This window comes from Amblyomma mixtum, chromosome 9 (assembly GCF_055824585.1).
Source record: "Amblyomma mixtum isolate Tamu chromosome 9, ASM5582458v1, whole genome shotgun sequence".
Classification (NCBI taxonomy): Eukaryota; Metazoa; Arthropoda; class Arachnida; order Ixodida; family Ixodidae; genus Amblyomma; species Amblyomma mixtum.
In genome coordinates this window covers 73,605,643-73,627,621 of record NC_143020.1, presented here as the reverse complement: position 1 = coordinate 73,627,621, position 21,979 = coordinate 73,605,643, and the positions used below count along the sequence as shown (strand labels likewise).

General features: G+C 46.9%; 1 long non-coding RNA gene across 1 annotated transcript in view; it reads right to left on the bottom strand.

Annotated features, from left to right (window-relative positions):
- Positions 1-216: 216 nt before the first annotated feature.
- Positions 217-21,979, bottom strand: part of LOC149329740 (uncharacterized) — a 53,225-nt gene continuing 31,462 nt past the window's right edge. Inside the window, exon 2 of the long non-coding RNA XR_016285460.1 lies at positions 217-376. This is a non-coding gene — a long non-coding RNA (uncharacterized LOC149329740). The remainder of the gene's footprint in view (positions 377-21,979) is intronic.

Sequence of the window (21,979 nt, the reverse complement as noted above, 5' to 3'; positions counted from 1 at the left end):
GGGCGTCTACGCAGGAGGAGCTGGCTTGCGTGCGTACGACTGTGATGAAGAAAAATGCCTCCTCTGACGATAGGGCGGTTCTCTCAGCGCCCTCAAGAGAGCGAGAGAGAGAGAGACAGACACACGGTCTCCGATTACGACTGCTCTCGCAATGACACCGACCATTTTCGCACCATTAATCTTGGCGCAACGGAACAATGAAACGCCACTCGCCTTTGCGCGCCCGCGGCCAAGCCTGCTCTCCCATTGGTCGGAGCCGAGATGCAGGATGGACTTGGAAGGAGGTCCGCCACGACAATCAGCATGTCTAAGCGCGAGGATGGGTTAGGCGCGGGAGGGAAGCACGTTGGTATGCGTCCTCGGACACGGGTGGGAACTGCGAGCCAAACAACAAGCGCTTGTAATACAAATCTGGTCTAAAACAAATCTGTACACAAAACGAGCCAAAGAATGCCGCAAGCGCCGCCGACAGAAAGTGGTATCCCAAATGTATGCAAATGACAGATGGAGGACGTCCCGGGGACCGAACGGTGTGCAGTGACCGCTCCGTATGTCTGCTCATTAAGACGAACAGCTGGAAATAATGACAAAAACGAAAAGAAAAACCAGATGATGTAAAAAGGCATCTATCTTTTCGTACGTGCGGTATGATTAATGGCAGCCGGCTAGACTCCGTAGCGCACTGCGCTGGAAGGTCCGGGTTAAGCCGCTGGAACTGTCTCGCCTTGAGTTCCTGCACTGGGTGTATGCAAAGAAGGCTGCAGGGCCGTGGTACCTATGTAAGTGCGCTGGGAATAGGCACATACAGCGTGCTCCTCGCCAACGTGTGCAAGCTTCTAATAGCGAGTGCGAATAGGCACTGCCTTTCGAATGCGCCAATGTAGCAAGTATTAAACGAGTCTGGTTTGCTCGTGCGTATACCGCGCATTAGGCTCGATCGCATCGTCGACGTCTAATTTGGCTCCACTTCTTCCTTTGTCCGCGCACTGCAGCCGACAGCCTTTCTGAAAGCCTCTGGAAAGAGCGTGGTTGCTGCACCGCAGGTCCTTGACGCGGTAAGAAATCTCGCAAAACGCGGCGGGGAACAGTACCGGTAAGACAAGAAAGGCAGGCAGCCAGGCGGGGCCTCGGACATTCAGTCATTACGAGGCCCCTTACTAACGACTCTCGCAATTACGTGAGACGCGTGGACAGCGCAAAAGGCGGAGGGAGTGTCTTCAACCAGAAGGTATGCCACCTGAAAAGCCGCTACGCGGCGAACAAAATGCGATCGTTAGGGTTAAGCTTCGCCGCCACCGCGTCTTTGCCACGGCTTTATTGCAGGCGCAATCGGCCTTTTAGCTCAGCTCTCGGCGTTCAGTGCAGTGTGGTTCGTTTGGCAGAAACCCTTGTGAAACCCGCCGACTGCATACAACGGGATAGCCTTGCATTAGTGTCGGCCGTCAACTACTTTGGCCTAGATATTATGGATGCGCGTTGTACGGACCCAGTCGTTAACTTAACCTAATGGCTACCGCCGTGACGCCGCGTATAGCCTTGAGGCATGTGAAACACGCTGAACAACAGCCAAATGCAGCTATTCATCGGTGAAGGCGGATGTGGTGGCAAGGTTTAATGGATACGGAAGCAGTGCTTGAGAATGTGCGGTTGGCAGGATGTCTACGAAACGCAGATGCCAGGTAAGAACCATATTGGTCCCACCCCATAGCTATTGGCCTGCAGCCAAGAACTGATGCACCTTCGACTAACGAATTGCTGTTGTCTATTCTTGATTACGTACGGAGCGGCGGAAAGCTTAGATTTGTTCTTCAGCCGCCTGAGCGCTCTTTTAAACTTCTCCTTTCGAACAATCTCAGGCTCAGGCGCGGTTATAACCGCGCTTCACAGCTTCACAGCGTAGCGCTATTCCAACGTTCGCTCCATGGTTTCCTCGACGCAGCGACGAAACATGGGTACTCGCTCGAAGGCGTCCACTCGCTTCGCCTACTGCTTGCTTGCTTGCTTTGATTGATTGCTTGCTTTCTGCACATGCGCGAGGACGGCGCACAGCTGGCGCGCCGCCGCCGTCGCTGCGCGGGTGACTCAGAGGTGCCGCCGCCGCGCTCGCCAGTTGCGCATGCGCAGTAGCGGCGCATAGCTAGCGTGCTGGGGCCGCCGCCGCTGCCGCGCGCTCTCCATAGCCTCTCTCTCTCTCTCCTCGTTGCTTTCGCAATCCTCCAGGTTGAACCAGAGCTAAACCACTGCCAATTTTTTTTTTCCTTAACCCGGACTCTAAGAGAGGAGGGGGGTTGCGGTGCTGTCAAACACTTCTCTAAAATACGAACTACATGACAGTTTCAATATTACGACCGATGACTACGAAGTGCTTACCCTGCACTCTAATTGCTTGCTTTCTACCTTCACATGCCGCCCACCCAGCAGAAGCAGTTACTAATTTCTCACTTTTATAGACAAGTACTTCAGCTCGGTAAATGATGACAAGTATAGGCTCACATTAGGCGGTGACTTGAACATAAGCTTGCTTGAAATGTTTATTCTGCTATCATACGCTATTCTAGAGACAAACACATGTGTTAATGACAAGTGAGTCAATACGCATTGAGGCCGAAACGTCAACGTTACTAGACACCTTTATAACTAAAGCATGTTATGAATCTCATATATCCCGTGTACTGGCAGCTGATCTTAGTGGCAACCTCTCAATTTACCTAATTGCGAATATCTTAGTCCCCCATGACAAACCGGCAAAAATGTTGCATTCTATGCGTTTTCAAGACATAAACCAGTCTACATAACAAACATTATATGATAAACTGTGACAGGTAAACTGCAACAGCGTGTATGTGGCAACTCATGCTGACGAAGCTTGCGGTATTTTTTTTTCACTTAGAAAGAGCTGTATTTTGTGCGTGTTTGATATAAACAAAGATTCGAGCTTCAAAGGCTCGTAAGCCGTGGATACCTAATGAATGCGTAAAGGCCTTTCCTGTACCAACTGCGCCTGTATTTATGCGGACCTGGCCCATTGCCTCTTCTATTGCCCGGCTGCTCAGGAGTCAGGTTCCTACCTTCCACCTTCTCTATCCATCACCTCCTGGCTCGACTGGCTTAGCGCCGAAGGGGAGGAAGAACAGCGACTTCTGGTCGTCCAGGCGGTCGACATGCTCGGCCTGTCAATTATGGCCGAATAAAGGTCTTCTACTACTACTACTACTATGGTTTATGGTTTAGGGGGTTTAACTTCCCAAAGTAACTCGGGCAATGAAGGGCGCCATAGTGAAGGGCTCCGGAAATTTCGACCACCTGGAGTTCTTTAACGTGCACTGACATCGCACAGTACACGGCAGTCTAGAATTTCGCCTCCATCGAAATTCGACCGGCGCGGTCGGGATCGAACAGAGGATACGGTTTAAAAACACACTTTTTAAACGCTTTCTAGAAACGAAAGCTATCAGCGATCTTAAAAAGTTTAAGGCTGCAAGAATTGGAGCCAATAGCATCACGCGACAAGCGAAAAGATCTCACATGGGTAACGTATTTAACGAGGAAGTAATCAAGTACTCCGATCATTTTCTGGAAACGACTCCATATCTTGCTGAACCTAAAACAGACGACTGGAATTGATGAATTAATAGTAGATGGCGCTCACCTGTGCCGTTTTCAACTATCCGACGCTTCTGATAATTTCTTTGTGTCCACTGCAGACGGCACACATTAAAACCAATCTCTAAGGAATAAGAATCGAACAGTTAGCAAAAGCGCATTTTTGGTCCTTGTTACAACCAGTAAGGTTCTGTCGGTCCTGCTGTCTATGAAAAATGGTAAAATTGAGGACATGGACGACCTCCAAATATTACCGGCAAAATACACATCTTACAAGTTCGCCCCAATATTAGAACACATTGTAAACTTGGTGTATTCCTCATTAGCCTTCCATGAAAGGCTACAGATTGCTAAGGTTACAGCAATTTCTAAAAGAGGTGACGAAAATAAATTTTCTAATTGCCGACCAATATCATAATTCTAGTTTTAAGGCGAAAAAGTCTTTAATGCCTCATCGGTGTCGACAGAAGGCTGTCAGCTGAAGCTTGTCAGCAGAGGTGTCACGCTTTTCACAGATGTCCGCCGAGATATGTGAGAAAGTTACTGCGTAATTTCCTTTCCTCAAATACAATTTTCATTTTCTTCATTACGGCCCCTCTTTCTTCTTTCACTCCCCTTCCTTCCTTCCTTCCTTCCTTCCTTCCTTCCTTCCTTCCTTCCTTCCTTCCTTCCTTCCTTCCTTCCTTCCTTCCTTCCTTCCTTCCTTCCTTCCTTCCTTCCTTCCTTCCTTCCTTCCTTCCTTCCTTCCTTCCTTCCTTCCTTCCTTCCTTCCTTCCTTCCTTCCTTCCTTCCTTCCTTCCTTCCTTCCTTCCTTCCTTCCTTCCTTCCTTCCTTCCTTCCTTCCTTCCTGTACGATGCGGTTCAGGTGTCCACTGAGATGACAGAGAATTACTGCACCCCTTCCTTTCCTCAAATATCGTTGCGGCCAAAGGGCAAGGCATCGGGCCGAACGGATGGTGGCGTTCTGTGGACTCCTTGGCAGCACTACAACGCGCTGTCGCGCTTTACTCCTAAAGGCGAAGCTTAAGCGTCGTTAATTGACAGTTAATTAGTATTTGGTCGTTAGTCAGTAATTCGCAATTAATTAGTAAATTGCCACTTAGTAATAAGTACCTAATTATATATGACGTCACCAGTGCCACAGAGGCAGTCAAATGGCGCGGAAAATGTTTTCGCCTCTACGCACTTTAGACGCTCAAAGTGCCCCCAGAATTTTTTTCGAAAAGTTTTGAGAAACATTTAGGGGTTCGTGTTATCAACAAACACAAAATTATTTCTGTATGACAGGTTGCTTTTGTCAAAGATCAACCGAAACAGCGTTATTAACCATCAAGGAAATTATTTTAGAGTCCTTTGTAGAAAAAGATCTTACTCTTTGGGTGTTCGTGGACTTCTCAATAGCTCTCGATTCCATTAATCACAAAATTTTATTCCTAAAACTTGAGCATGCACTATGGTTTCCGCGGCAGTTTCATTCAGCTTATAAGAACTTAGAACGCTACCGGCAACTGGTTATAGTTGACAGTTCTTCATCACACTTAAACCCATTCCTTATGGCGTACCACAAGGCAGTATTCTTAGACACACACTGTTTTACATCTACATGAACGAAATTGTGTACATTGGCAGATTTGTTAAATGTGTCATGTATCCAGATGTACACGATCTTCGCTCAAGATTAAGAACTCAAAAACTAAAGCAGTACTTTTCAGACCAAAGAACAAGCCGTTAGAATCTTTATCTGATCTTACTATTGGTTCACAATGTATTCAGATAACTTCTTTGATTAAGTGCCTGGTTGTGATAATACAGAGTAATTAGGCATGGGACCTACATATCAATAACCTTGTTAAAAAATTTGCCAGAAGCACAGGCATGTTATGCAAGGTTCGTTTCTTAATACCACTTAGTGTTAGACTTTTAATTTATAATGCACTATTTCTATCATGATTTTCCTACTGTCATGGTGTGGGGAACGACACCATGGTCAAACCGTGATAGCTTACAGAATATACAAAAAGAAGCCCTTCGTATTATTGCTAACACACAATTTAAGGCTCATACTCAACCTGTTTTCACGTCACTGAATATATCACCAGTCGACGACCGCTACATTCTATGGTTAAAGAAACGCTATGAAAGAAAACGGAAAAATCATAACACTTTCTTTGAAGACCTACATAACTCACAGACCAAAACTAACGATTACTCAATACGTAACAATGACATCTTGTGTCGTCCCATCCTTTCGCACCAACTACGGCCGTCAAATGCTCTGGTATATTATTTCAAATCTGCTTAATTCGCAGTGGATGTCTTGCGCGCCTGATTATGCATTTTCGCATGCTGCGCACATTCTCCAAAGATTTTTGTACTTTTTCTTTTTATTTTGTTGTCACTTCCTGTGTTCATGCATTTAATTTTCATGTTCTGTTCACCGTTATGCATTTGTTACCTTCCTGACCTGTTATATTTGCAACGGAATCTGTAACTATGTACAATAGTTATTTTGTTGATGGCATTCCGTTCGTTCTTTGTTTCTTTCGCTTTGTCAGTATGTAGGGGCGTATCCCTCTGTCAAGCCAGTCATAGCCAATCATTTGGCTATGATTGGCTATCATTTGGGCTATCATTTGATTGGTTATCATCAAGCCAAGAATTCGGATAACATCCTTGACGCCGAAATAAAGGTATCTGTAGCTGCTGGCGCACTAAAAACGACCAAAGGCCTGCGTTGGCATTTGACGAATTCGTCGTTTGCATTTGCTACAAACCTTGCATCTATATTCTCCGACAGCAAATACGGAATGTTCCTTCTTTCACGAAAGCCCCTGTGCTGCTTGGTTTCTGTGGCTGTTGGCTTCTCTGATATTTATGACGAGCCCCTCATTCCCCATACCTTTCTACTGGTAGCTTTTCCCCGGAGGCCTTGCTGGAAACAGAACGTCGCCTCCTTCCGAAAGGCACCTATTCAATTCCACCTTTGCGACACGTCCGGACGCTTCCTTCACCATGGCCAACAGCTGTGGTGCAGAATTCATTGGTTCGACAGCAGACCACAGCCAAAGAGGTGGTGGACAGAGTGTAGGACAGATATATTGCTCACGACGAGTACCTTCTATAAAAATATTCCATAGACAGTCTACAGATCTCTTATAGGCTCTATTGCGTTCCTATAGATATTTACTTTTGTGTATTCATAGCGTAAAGACAAAAGTCGACTAAAAGTGTATGTCCATAAATCTATAGATTGTCTATGGACCGTCTATATCATTTGTATTCCCTGCAGACTAATCGATAGGATTTGTCTATAGAGAGTCCATAGACTTTGCAGATAGAAGTCTATAGACAGTCTATAGACTGTCTAAGAAAATTACCCCCGTTGTTGTTCGTCTGCTTCATCAGTTGGTTCTGAAGAACCTTCCAGTGAAACATCACCGTATCCAGTGGTAGCCTGCGTGTCAGCTGCTCTTTTGAGTTCAACTCCTATGTATGGTATCAGCTGGCGAGATTCTGATAACATGATAAGGAAAATAGCAAAATTAACGCCGTTTAAAATAAAACACCGCTCGTACAGATTTTAAATGCTTGAGTACAACCGGCTCACCTGCATCCATACGCTGTACATGTGCGCGAAGCCTCGAAAGGCGCACGCTTCCGTACTGGGGCTGCTATGGCGTAATGATCTTCAGGCAGGGCAGCGAAGTTCAACAAGAAAAAAAAATGCGCAAAGAAAACAAACGCAGTGTAGCACAATGAAGCGATGTAGAAGACGGAACTACTTTGGATTTGATTGCGACCTCATCCGAGAATTAGCGGGCACGATAAACAACGAAATAACAAAGGAAAAGAGATTAGCCAGGAGGAGAGACTGGCCACTTAGCTCCAAGAGAAAATAGCTCCGACTGCACCGCCATCCCCAGATGAAAAATGCAAAACTATGCCTAAAAGCACTGAGCTTAGAAGTGTGCAGCACACCCTCGAACCTGGAAACCAATCGCAAGTACGAGGATATCAGTGCGCAGTGTTATTCCGCTGCGTATATTCATTAGCAGCTGAGCTGCTGTGCTCTCTTGGGCGAAACACTGGTAAAAAAAAAAAAACTGGTTGATCGCTAATTGATTTTTCCATCTTTTACGAGCAACATATGCGCAACAGAGTAACTACCTGGTGGGCTCTTTTTACAGTCAGCGCTGAGCTTTTGGGCTCACAGTCCTGACCCTGCTTCGAGCTGTGCCTCACCTGCTCAGGCGATTAAATAAATAATTGTCTCAAATATGTCTCCATGATATCCATCCTCCGTGCATCTTGCATATAATACAACTTGTATAGGGGTCTTACAGAGTGAAACTTAAAGGGTACCCTCTTAGCGTAGGAAGTGTCTCAGTTAAAGGATTAAATGTGGACAGATAAAATAGAAATCATTAAACTAACAGGTTCCTCTCAAATCTTCAAAAGAAGACTTCTCTTTCAACTAGTGTTCCAATTTCGGCGGTATGCGAACACGCTTCTAGCGTTACTGTAATAGGTAGTCGTCCATGGTCGCCATGACTTCACCTAAACCGCTGTAGTCGAACTCTGCACCTTTTGGATTCCGCGAATACTTACACTCATGATTTCCGGTCAGGTAAAAATTCATCGAAGATGGAGGGCTGTGAACCCGTACAGCCTCCAGCAGGGACTCTATGGTTAAACGTACTTTAACGCAGTTCGACATGGCCTGTGTGTACTTTCCACCAAAATACCCCCGCCACCACCAGGACTACCTCCAAGTTGAGGGTATCCTCCGATCTTCACGACTCGAAGGTTCTTCGTGCCTCTTCAACATCGACCGCAGTGCACGGTTTTACTGTGAGTCGGCGTTCAGCGGCAGCGTCAAACATAGCGCGGGCGCGCTCCGCCGTTGCCCTGACCAGACATGATAAATGGTTTTGCACTTGTCCAAAAATGCTGCCCGCTCTCTCGGTCCCAGTTCCGTGCTTGACGCCGAGGCGTACCGGCGAGCCGGGCACCTGCCGAGCAGCGTTCCCACGCGAACCAGCAACGCTCTGCGCCGCTCATGCTCCGGTGGAGATGACGAAGAAACAAAGAAAAAGAAAGACAAGCGACGGCGCAGCCATAGGTGTGGACGCCTCTCGGCGGTCGGTCGCTCCTTCCCGGAGGTGGCGAACCGCATACTGAGGAGAGTAGACCACCGCCGACCTACGCCCCTCCCTCTCCTTCCATCTTCCCCTCAAAATTCGCCCCCCCCCCCCCCCCCCGACCTCACCATAGTGCGCAACTTAACCTAAGAACTTGCTGCGGTGCTGGTCTGTCCGCCCACAGTGAACAGCAACAGACAGCTTGTTTCAAATCTGCTGGAAGCTCGAGCGCGTTAAACTAGCTCTCTCTCTCGCTCTCCTTCTTCTTTCTCTCAAATTTTGTGGACTTGTCTGCTTCCGGGACAGAGAAGGGTGTGAGTCTTAAGTCAAGATTAGTTAGGACGGCCTCGAAGGTGGGCTTAAAAATGCTTCCCAGTGCCCATGATGGCAAGAACGGCTCCCGAAAAAGCCAAGCCTGGCGCGACAGCTCTTCCCTGAAAAAAAAAGGCAATACAATACCTTCGATCTCAGTAGAAAACCTCTTAAAACGCAACTGTAGCGCAATAAAGAAAAATAAAAGGAACAGCTGTCCAAGTTCGCTGGGACAAGAATGAGACCGGAGAGGAAATATTCCTTGGTACATGTGCCTCACAGCGGGAGTGCCTTTGTACGAGCCGTGAGGTTTCCTTCGAGTGGAGTGCTATCGAGTGGAACGTGATCTTCATGGTGTAGTAGAAAGTATCATTACGGTTCCCATGGTAGCCACCCTTCAGTTGCGCCTTTCAGCGTTCACGCCATATCATACTGCTTCTACGCGGTAACCCTTCTCATTCCACGGAAACTACCCTTCCGGTGGGTCAAGTGACAACCACGCACCGGTTGCGCCGTCTTACACACTCGCCATAACTTCCTCCTTCCATGGTAGCCACCGTCCGAATGGTTGCTGTGCTAGCCATGCCCCGGTTACGCAATCGTCCCGTCACGCATACCCTCCTTGTTTCATGGTAGCCACCCTCGGAGTGGTTCCCATGGCAACATACCCACCGGTTACGCCGATGACTGCGACGTGCAACTACTACTACTACTACTACTACTACTGCTACTACTACTACTGCTGCTACTACTACACCTACTACTATTACTACTACTACTCCTACTACTACTGCTACTACTGCTGCTACTACTTCACCTACTACTACACCTACTACTACTGCTACTACTACTGCTACTACTACTAATACTACTACTACTACTACACCTCCTACTACTACTACTGCTGCTACTATTACACTTACTACTACTACACCTACCATACTGCCACGTATCTTTGCAGTGTTTGTTCGTTCACGCTCAAGGCAGCAGGAAAGGGTCGTTATCACTTTTGTTCGTGGCGCGAGAAGCGACCAGACTAATCTCGATTGTTCGCAGCCATGAAAGGCTGCATCTAGGTTTTTCCAGATTACCGTAGATGATCTTGACCTGTTATCTGGAAGTTTCCTTGCCGGCTTTAAATTGAGCGATGCCGCGAGTGGCGGACATTCGTAGTTCGACGATTGACGAGCACGCTTGTTGCTTACCCAGCACCTCCACCAGATGTCACGTTGTAGTGACGGCAGTCCAGCGGTCAGGAAGACACCAGAAATACTTGCAAACGAAGCTCTTTATTTTGGGCTGACTTGCGCCCGCAAAAGAACTGACTCACTCGGTGGCGGCGTAAGCAACAAGCGTGCTCGTCAATCGTCGAACTACGAATGTCCGCCGCTCGCGGCATCGCTCAATTTAAAGCCGGCAAGGAAACTTCCAGATAACAGGTCAAGATCATCTACGGTAATCTGGAAAAACCTAGATGCAGCCTTTCATGGCTGCGAACAATCGAGATTAGTCTGGTCGCTTCTCGCGCCACGAACAAAAGTGATAACGACCCTTTCCTGCTGCCTTGAGCGTGAACGAACAAACACTGCAAAGATACGTGGCAATACTACTCCTACTACTACTGCTACTACTTCACCTACTACTACACCTACTACTACTGCTACTACTACTGCTACTACTAATACTACTAATACTATTACTACTAGAAGAAGAAGAAGAAGAAGAAGTTTATTCACATCACATTACATGATGCAGGAAGCCTGCAGAAAAAGCTGCCATAAGCCAGCTTGACAGGGCCGCAGGCCCCCTTTCATTGGCAGTTGGCGGAATGTCGTAAAGAAAAGTTTATACACAGCATATTTTATCACAACATGTAAAGAAAAAAAAAGTGAAAAAAAACAACATATTACAAGAAAAACGCTAAAACATTACTACTATTGCTGCTACTACTACAGCTACTACTACTCCTACTACTACTGCTACTACTGCGACTTCTACTTCTACTACTTATACTACTACTACTATTACTGCTACTACTACTGCTACTACTACCACTACTACCACCACCACTACTACTACTACTACTACTACCACAACTACTACTACTACCACTACTACTACTACTACTACTACTACTACTACTACTACCACCACAACTACTACTACTACTACTACTACTACTACTACTACTTCTACTACTACTACTACTACTACGACGACGACGACGTGCAACCCCCGGAAAGGGCACCTAATAGCTGTCGCGGTAAAAGAAAGAATACGGAGCCGAGCGGAATCGCAAGCCCGCTCACTCCATCACGCAGTGCAAACCAATGGCGCTGAAAAATTATCAAAGATTGATTCATAAAAGTGGTTTTCTGCCTAGTGCCCGTAAGTCGGGTGTTTTCGTTAGGCCGCGTTAAATCTCCACGAAATTTCAACCAGAGTACCATTGCCACTGCTGCGCAACGGGCCATGTTTGTGTCGAGTGTGGACAGGTTCCATAAGTATTGCATGCGACATATAGCTGGCGCTGAGTAGCCGATTTTGTTTCTGTAGGTACACAAAATACACCTAAACATTAATGTGCCCATATGGGAGTGAGCTATCCTCTAGTGCACTCCTATTTATGAAAAGGGTGTGCTCTAGAGGATAGCTTATTCTCTTTTTATCCTTTTCTGTTTAGAGTGTATAAAGCTCTCAGTTATACCTAGGGAGAATAGATTAAGTAGATGCCAATACCCAGCGGGAAAAAAAACCGCAGAACCGTGTCAGAACAGGACAAAATGTTTGGTCGCTTTGACGCAAAGACAGAATTTTCGATTCTTTCGGGGGTATGTTTCTGTAACACTACAGTTATTTCTCCATAGTCGGATGCAACTTAAGTCTACAGTTAAGCTCAGCCCCCATTCAGGACCACCGCACAGAATTCCTCCACGGCAATAAAGTGTTCTGGTGTTAAAACTATTCTTGTCACCTAAACAAGAAGTTATAATCGCAAGAAAAATGTTATAAGCCCTAGAATTTTGTTACCTATCTTGTTTAATTTAGTAAAACACTAAAAAAAGTTGGATTTCTTTACTGTTGTGACTTGCCAGCGCAGTAATGCAGTACGCCGGGAACCGTAGCCCAGTGTTAGCAACTGCTGTCTTTTTAAGTTGTATGCTACTATAGTACTTCTCTGCACTCTGCAGTTCTGTAGTACTTTTCTCCTGTGTTGTTTAATACAGTGAAACACTAAAAATTTGATTTTGTTTAGTGTTGTGATTTGCTAGCGGACCGTGGCCCACTGTTAGCAACTGCTGTCTTTTTAAATTGTATCCGACTAAAGTACTTCTCTCCAGTCTGCAGTTGTCTAGTACTTTTCTGTAGTAACTGCATCAAATTTTCTTGTAACTACAAAACATTTCTTATGTTACTACCAGTTCATGAGCAAAAAAAATACAGAAAATTTGTTCTGACGACAGAAAATTTTCTTTTGTGTTTTTCGACGAGCAAAGTGTTCCCTTTCAGACTTCTTCGACCTCTCTACTCAAGAGCAGGTGCTTTTTCTGTCTCAAGAAAACTATTGCCTTTCGGGCACAAGGCGCACGCACCATATTCTCAGAGCCGACGCATATGCGACTCTCAACCCAAGTATTTCCCACATTTGTGCCCCCAGTGGTACTCACGCAGGACGGTCACGTACGGCGCATCATTTCCGCTTGACACGGCGCGCTCTCCTCTTCGCGCAGGAAAGACCCACTTTCCCGGACGCTACTGAACAGTGATGCTGAGACGCTTTCGGTGGCCAATAAAAGTGACAAGTGGCCGCGGAGGACTGCTCAATAAATACCGCTAGAACACACGACTGCCAAGGCAAACTGCGTCGCACGATTGTTATGTATGTGTATTATCGCGTGTATGAAAACCATGCAGAAGCTGTCCCTCCTGACCTCCATCGACGGTGGCACCCAGAAGACTAATAAACATGTTCTGTGCAGCTGCGTGAGGGGACAAATCGGGGAAGAGAGGCTGTCGAAGGTCAAGAGACACAAACGTCCAAAATGTAGTTGACCGTATAGCCACTGTTTACGTTGTCCCGGAAAGAAATATGTCTCCGCTTCCCATTCATCTATAGGTACTGCTATAGGACACAACAAATGATGTTGGGGTCGCGTGGGGCACGGAAGCTTCGTATACAATGTGGAACTACAGTTCCTCCTGCGCAGTGGCGGCGGTGTTCACCAATAGCGAAAAGTCAAGGTCGGGGAAACAGCTGGAGAACACCGTAAGAACGCCCTTGACGCAGGGCGACGTCCGTGCGAAACGGAAACTGCTGCAAACCCGGACGACTTCTGGAAGAATGATTGCAGCGTTTCCCCTTCTCACGGCCCCGTCCCCGCGAATGATACCACTGACATTGATAAGTGGCACTGAAGTCATCTTCTTTTCCTTTCATAAATATCGCTGAAAACATGTGTACATTTTACTCTTAAGAGAGGAATGAGCCGGGCTAGTTGGTCCCGTCTGTTGCGCTGTTTTTATGCTAATTTTTCTCTCCTATTTTGCGTTTCCTGCAGGGCTGTGTCTGTGAGGACATTTCTCGTATCTGCGAAATATGCGTTATTCTTTCTTGTCATGCGTCAATTGCTCGCCAGTCGCACAGTCCCCGCGCCTCATTATGGAGTTCTTCTTTTGAGTAAGAGGTCGTGAATGCCCAACCCTTAAAATTATGGTCTATTGGCCGTCTAGTCTATTGACTACTTATAGACTCTATTGCCTTCCTATAAAAATTTCTTTTTGCTTATTCATACTTATAGACTGTCTATAGACAAAAGTCTAGTAAAACTGTGTGGTAGTAAATCTATAGATTTTCTATAGACTGTCTATAGCATTTGTATTGCACATAGACTGTTCTCTAGGATTTGTCTATACAGAGCCTATGGAATTTATACGAAAATCTATTGATTGTCTGTAGACTGTCTAAAAAATTTTGTAAGGGATCGGCACTTAAGGCTTCCTTTTAATGAAGGCGACAAAAAAAGAGCCTGTTTTTTAAGATTTAAACACTTTAAATCATCGTGCAGGTGGGGACTAATAAAGAGCCCTATGCTACAGCGTTCTTCACAGACACTATCTCGCAGACGGGACTTAATAACCTACTATACGTTGCGCAAAATGACCCCAGTCTGAATTTTTGTCATACTTTGTGGCGAACTATAATACCGCGTACGGTAGAGTATTGTAATATTGCCGTTGGCGTTTCTAAGATCCACTAGTGCAACAGATGTGTACTACAATGTCTGTACGTTGAGCCCTTGGAGAACTCAATGTTTCTGGACGGTCCCTTTTTTCTCTTAGGTCATTTTACCTTCTCCGGAGTGTTTAGCATGCTGCGTGCTTCATGTTTTGAGTTCCATCGCGTAGCCTATTTCACTTTTCCTTTCCTCCTTCTATATCTTTTTTTCTTCTCTCTATTTTCTGGAGCTTGCGGGCGTTGTGCCCCTTTTGCTGACACAGTTGCCACTCTGTTCCTGTTGTCTCTCTGCCACTGTTACGGAAGGAAATGGTAATGGGCAATAGCTTTAAGACATAGCTGTATCGCGCCAGCCCACACTCGGGCTTAGATCTCGCGCAAATGTCTACAGTGTCACGTACTCCAGAGACCAACGTCTGTCCTGTCTCATCTCCATTATGTTACATGGCCCTCACTGCACACGCTGCATATGGCATGTGTCCGTCATTGCACATGTTCACTGTGGAACAAGTCCCTCATTGCATGTGTCTCAAGTGGCACAAAAGCCGAAGCGGTGGCTTGGTGGCTTAAGCATCCGCCTCGCGTGCGGGAGGTACGGGGTTCGACCCCCACTGCCGTCGGGTACCCACCAGTGTTCAGAAGGGTAGCGGATCGGGCTAGTTGGTGCAGTTTTGACATCCTCCCTGAGGGCGCGCAACTCATGATCTGTATCTGTTTTTCCAGCGGACAGAACGCGGGCGTTTGTATTCCGAGAGTGCACACAAGAAAATCCTGGCCAGCCATGTCAAACGAACTTCTACCGATGTCCGTTATACGAAGGGAGGCAAGCATATTGCATGCTTATATCCCAAGAACTTTTAGTTGATGCATCTACCTGATGCGTGCGGACAGCAAGACCGCGACTGCTCACAAATATATCACACAAAATGAAATTCACTTTATATCGTCTGTTTCAAATTAATCTCCCAAACTGATGCCTTAAGTGCTGGCATGGCCCGTTTACCTCATCCAGCCTATTTTAATTAGTGTAAACCCCGCTGCAAATTAAGGAACACGCGTAGACGACACGAGTTTCCAGGTCGTCCCCATTGTTGCTCACCATTCTTCCTCTATTGTCTTTTACCGACGTGAAAAACGCCCAAGTTCTATGGAACTGCTGTATGCATAGAGTACTCTCTACGAACCAGTTCATTACAGTTCTGAAAAATGCCACACTGCGGCTCACAACAATTTATCGGCCAACGCAGGGAAGTGTGTGGCACCTTCTAGGCATGCAGTACTAGTAGATAGAAACTGTTGGGGTAAAGTGGATGTTCTAATATCAGGACAGAGCATGGGCCTGTTCACTAGCATCAATATGGCTACTTTCACTGGTGTGTACATGAAGGAGAGTACCAAAAAGAGATTAAAGAGTTGGAAGAATGAGGACAAATGAGAACAGACCATCAGACGCGCTTAGAAGCGCTGATTCAGATCAACTACCCACCCCGGGTCACCCGCGCACCTCCACCGCCACTCCTATATTCCTATACACTTCAAAGTAGACTCCGTATAGCCCGAACACACTGACGCATGAGAGCGCTAGACCACTTTCAACTGCGAAGACAGCTGCCGGAGCAGGCCTACCGGCGAGAAACCCCGTCAAAGCCGTTCTACGTTGAACAGCACCGGCAGCCGCTGCCCAGAAGCATCACAACGCGAAGGCCGCACTGCTACGTGCGCATACTGGGACCGTGACGCCCTCGACTCGTCCATGCGCGTTACACGCGACTCATGCGGTGAAGTCAAGAAAGAGAGCGAGGGAGAGAGAGAACGGATCCTCCTGGAAATGTAGGCGAGCCCGCTGAGGCCGTGCCCGCGCCCCGAAGGCGGCGGCGCGAAGGAAAACAAAGAGAAAATAAGCAAAGATCCCCGCGGAGTCGGGGCGATGAGTCGCCCCGTGGGCTTGGCCCGATGCGAGCCGACGCCACATGCTCTGGGCCCTATCAGTCCTCGATTAATCAAACCTTGCCCCCGCCGGAGCCCCCGCCGCGTTCCGGCCTTGTCTGTGCGGCAAGCAACACGCCGACCAGAGCACCAGTCGAGTCTGCGGCGCGGCCAGTCGGGACCTTGCTATGCGGCCAGTAGAAGAGTGCGGCCGCTGGAGTTACTGCGTGCGAGTGCGCTCCTGTTTGCATGCGTGTTGATGTCGCGCCCTGGGCAGAGGTGCAGCGTTCCGCGTCCAGGACAGGACTCAGAGTGAAGACCCTTTGTACGGAGCTGGGGACCTGCCTCCATCAGCACAGCCAATCGGCCCAATATTGGAAATCTATTGGTAAAAGCCGTTCCTACAAAGGACAAGAATGAAACCATCAATTTTCAATATTGGGCCTATTACCTGTGCTCCTTGGGCCGAGGTGTAGCAGAGGGGACTGCACCTCGCAGAAACCAATGGCTAATCTATCTGTACTTGAGGTTTTTTAAACGGCGGACAGAAGTGGTGTGGGCTCTCCTAAGATTCTCCCGCCTTCAGCCATGTGGTCTTGAGTGGGTAGGGAGCGAATTCACTTCCAAGGGCGAGCAGAGGGAGGTGCTGGGGCCCAGAGACAGGAAAGAATGAGAACATAATATGAATCCAAAGGACTTATGTCAAGGACCTTTAGACGAAATAATTAAATTTCCTTGGCTACATTGATTGACTTCCTTGACTGCTAATAGAATCACAGCGCTGTTGGGTGCTAGTTATATTATCAGGCTGGTTTTCGAAAAGGGTAGTCGATGATCGATCGCATTCAGGCCATTAGTCAGGTAGTATGAGGAACGCCCAGAATTAAAGCGTTAGTTGTGGCTGTTTTAAGTAGTAGCCCTAACAGTCCTGAGGAGCTGGCACTGCATTATGCATCCCGACGAAGGAGGACATTTGGGGTCGCATGTGGTAGCGAAGAAAGCCCGTCAAAAAAGGCCCTCCGCTAGGCTTTGCATGAAGAGAAAGAAGAAAGGCTTAACTGTCTTGCGGCTAGGGCCACTGCGAGAACCTTTCCACATAAATGTACCGCCGCAAACAGAACACGTAAGGAGAAGAAAACGAACGAGCTGATTTGCCCTGCTTCACCGACCGTGTGCTGGAGAATTCCTTAGAGTAGCTATACGCCGTCTTTTACACGAGACCAGGAACTACATCTACCGATCAAGTGAGAAAACAGCCGTCAGTCGTGCTGCTTCCTTTCTTCCATTCCAGCAGTAAAAAGGAAAGTGCAGGCTGCGCATTGCGAACATGATAAGCACCCTTAAGTCGTTTCTTCATCTCGACTGAGCTAGAGGCAAGCGAGGCCTTCTGGTACGGTAAGTTCCAGATAGACGTGCCGCTCTACGTCTCCCTAACAGTGTGGGTAATGCACGCCCATTCTCTCCCCTTCTCGCTAATCTCCAGAGACCTGAACCAGTGGTGCAGGCGGCCGGCAGACCTCAACATCTCGACCGAAGCCTGGAAGTACCACGCCATCCACGTGGAAGGCAACTGCCGCAGAAGTCACTGCACTGTCTACCTAAATCCGTACGACCCCAAGGACACCATGGTCCTCCTGCGAACAGTGGGACTAGGACGCTGAGGCGGTGCACAGCACCGTCTTGAGCAGGTGGGACCTGGTGTGCCACCGGCATCGGCTCTTCTTAGTGGTCTTCGCCGACTACATCGCCGGCTTTTTTGTCTTACTGGTCGCAGGCCCCTAGACTAGGTTAAAATTACCATCGGCCGTAAACTCCGTTGTCCTCTTCCTCTGCCAGGTGGTGTTAGCGAGTCGCTTTGTGTTACTTTTGCCTTTTCTTTTTTCAACGGCGAAAAGCTGTCTAGTCCTAGGAAGGCTTCAGCGCAGGCCTTGGAAAATTCATAGCTAGAACACAACACGCTCCCATGACCGCTTTTTCTTTCTTGCGGTTCACAGATGGGGTCGCGTAGGACGTGCAGCTCTTTTGCCATAGGAGACGCGGTACCTTAAAATCTCCTGCAGTCAGCAGCCGAGCTTTCGCGTGATCACGAGCATCAGTAGAAGCATCGGAAGCTTTTTTTTCGGTTTTGAACCCGACCGCGGTGAAAGCGTTTCGAAGGAGGCGAAACGCAAAAGCCGCAAGGGTGCTGTGTAATGTCAGTGCACGTTAAAAATCCCTAGGTGGTCGAAATTATTACGGAGACCTCCACTACGGCACCTCTTCCTTCCTTTCTTCTGTCAGTCGCTCCTTCCTCCCTTCCCTTACGGCGCGGTTCAGGTGTCCGCCGAGATATGTTAGACAGATACTGCGCCATTTCCTTTTCCAAAAACCATTTTTTAGCTTCTTTTTAATGCGATAACATTTACGTTGTCGTCGTGCGGTTTCCGGTTTCTCCATAAGGAAATTTCCTGACTGGTCTAGAGAGGTCACGTAAGTTTGTGACGTCAGCGCAACCTACCGTATGGGCCATTCTGATTGGTCGACAGATGTCGTGCGTCTATGTGACGTCATCGTCACATGGACAACCTGTGGTCACGTAAGTAAGTTTGTGAAGTCAGTGCAGCCTACCGTTATGGGCCATTCTGATTGGTCGACAGGTGTCGTGTGTATATGTGACGTCATCGCAACCTTTCTACCATGGCAGGTGGCAATTGGGCCACCGAACTCTCAGCAACCTGCCCACCCAGGAATGTGGACCCCCAAATTCTTTAAAGTTGGCCCACTCCTCATAATTGCAAAGAACCCCCGTAATTTTGGCAGTTGGCCGACCCCAGAATATGGGTTAGGGTGAATTTGTAGATTGATTAAGGTGGATTGTGGATCAGATTAATAATATCATATCATAATCCAATGGAAGGTACTCAAACGACGAGGAAGATGATGACTCATGCGTACCGTATAAGGGCAATGGAACCGATTCCAAGCGGCGTTCTGGCGGGAAAAACGCAAGAACATTAGACGTTCCTTTTTGAAGGCAACCTAAAGGTATCGCAATCTCTTCGGTATGAATGCAGCCAAGAAGGCCCCCCAGATTTTAGCACGCTCTATGTTCGAAACCTCGTCAGCTATAATGATTCCGCGATAAATGACTCTGTGATCAGCTTCAGAAAATAGATGTAGGTGTAACCTGGGCTCAGGGATCCGTACAAAAGAAACTATATTGGTGCCATCGCAGTTTATTTGCCAGAACGGCGGATTATCGCGACGCCTGCATTTCTCTTTGCGACCTTTCTTATTCCCAAATGATTTCTTTGCAGCGAGAGTAGCTTCGTTCTCATTATCTATGATGCAGCATGTATTTTTTTAGAACGCTTCTTTCTTTGCCGACCGCCTTTCGAAGTGTATTCCTTCTTTCTTGTTTCTATTTTTTTATTGTGCGCATTCCTTCGTGGCTGCCTGTCAATTGCACGTTTTCTTTCTTCGCCGCTGTTAAACTCAACTTAGAAATTGTTCAAGAACAATGCATCCAGTACTGCTTTGACTGCCAGGAGGCAGTTGGCAGAATTTGATAAATAAATAAAATAAAATTAGAAAGTCGCAATCTATGGATTACCACGTTTGCTTATTGTATCCACCCTGCTAAGGTCTTGGAAACAAGACCTCAGTTTCAATGAATAAATAAATAATAAATAAAACTTCAATCTGTTATCGATGACGCTTTGAATATTAGTCCTCGATAAGTCAATTGTCTCCGCCGAACAACGAGCGGTCCCTGACACAAAGTCGGCTACAGTTTTCTTAGCATCTGCGGCAACCGCCTAGGAAAGTTCACACGGTTCATAAGGACGCCGCAAGACGACGTCGCTGAAAATATAGCAAAAAACAAACAAAAAATAAACCCCGCCAGCCGGGTGGACGTAACGAGTTCATCGAGGAATTGGTCGAAGCATGACGGCGACACATAGTGGCCAGGCGCGTCCGGCATGCGGCGTCGTATACCTGTGGTACACACCGGGGACACGGAAGCAGGTAGAAAAAGAAATAGCGGACAAGAAGCAGAGCACGATCGAGAGTCGCGTTATTAATTAATTACGCGCATCCCGCCGTAATTAATGGGCAGTGGGCGCAGCTAGTAAGACCCCTCTCCCCCCCCCCCCCCCCTTCCCCGACTCATTTTCACTCGCTATTACGCATAGATGCAGTGCAGTAGCTTCATTCACCCTGCACTAAAAGGTACGTTCGGACATGCATGCTATGAGCACCGCTGTGTTCGTGAGCGTCGTGGTAACCGCGGCACAAAAGGAACTTAATTAGAAAATTGTGCAGCGCTCACGACTGAACGCAAATTTTCTTTTTTTTTTCATTTAATGCGAAAGCATATTTCTTGTCTCGTGAGTAGCGTGGACAGCATGTGTCACCACAGGCTGTGGTTAGGAAGTGTGAAGACAGAGCGTGTCCTCATGAAATGTCGATCATCCCGTACAGTGTAATTATGGTTTGTAATGATTAATAATGAGGGAATGGAAAGTTTAGAAGAACGGACTGCTAAATAATTGAGTAAATAAATCAACGAATTCCGATATTAATCCGCGTCATTCACGACATTGGTGAATTACTAGTAATTCAGTATTGAAATAACAATAAATACATTAATCCAATTAACCGGCTAATTAATAATAAGACGAGTTTATTATTGTTAATTAATTAATAATAGTAACTTTAACTGTTGAATGAATAATTGAAACAGATGAATTAGTAATTCATTCACTAATAATTTGACAACTTGATTAATCACCATTAATGATTAATTACATTACTAATTGTAACAGAGGAGGTAACGGAACTTGAAACGCTAGTCTTAAGTGCACCTTAATTTTTTTCTCAACTTTTTCTGGTGCTCATGAACACTTCTTCGGCCTGATGCGACTCGTTTTGCAGCTTTAAGCTCCGTATTATGAGGCTGGCACGTTTGGGCATGCGTTAAATTGCGCCCTCATTCGCCGATGAAAGCGAACACTTACTTGACCATGTGCTTTCGCATGGCTTCGGGTCCATGTGACGACTTACACTTGGACTTTCACTTCAAAAACCTGATAGGCATAGAAGGCTCGAGTGCAATCACGTGACCGTCTGAGGTGAGGAGGAGAGAAATATTTGCATAATAAAAAAACTTTTTAATGACATTCTATTTGGAATTGTTAAATTAAAATCTCTAACGGAGTAATTCGATTATGAGGTGGTGGCTCAGTGGTTATGGCACTCGGCTTCTGACCCTAAAGACGCGGGCTCGATCCCGGCCGCGGCCCGTGTACTGTGCGATGTCAGTGCACGTTAAAGAACCCCAGGTGGTCGAAATTTCCGGAGCCCTCCACTACGGCGTCTCTCATAGCCGGAGTCGCTTCGGGACGTTAAACCCCTCTCCCTCCCCCGAAATGAAATCAAATTATGAGATGATTATCTTAATTTATAACCCTTACATTCCGTGCAACTAAGTTCCTGCTAATTTTGATTTTTGCGGTCACCAAGCTAATGATAACAGGATTCATGCAAACGAGCAACACATAAGGCTAGTGTTGACAGCAGATTACAAGTAAGGGGTCAACACTTTTCGTTCTCTGTTTTTTTTGGTTGGTTGCCAATGTTTCGTTTCAGTATGCCTTTTCGTACTACTCATAGCAGAATTGTCAAGGGGGCGACTTGGTTTTTGCTCATTGCAGCGTGAGCAGGTTCAAGATGCAAGCGGGAGGAACAGACGTGTACAAACTGATTACGAAGGCTACGT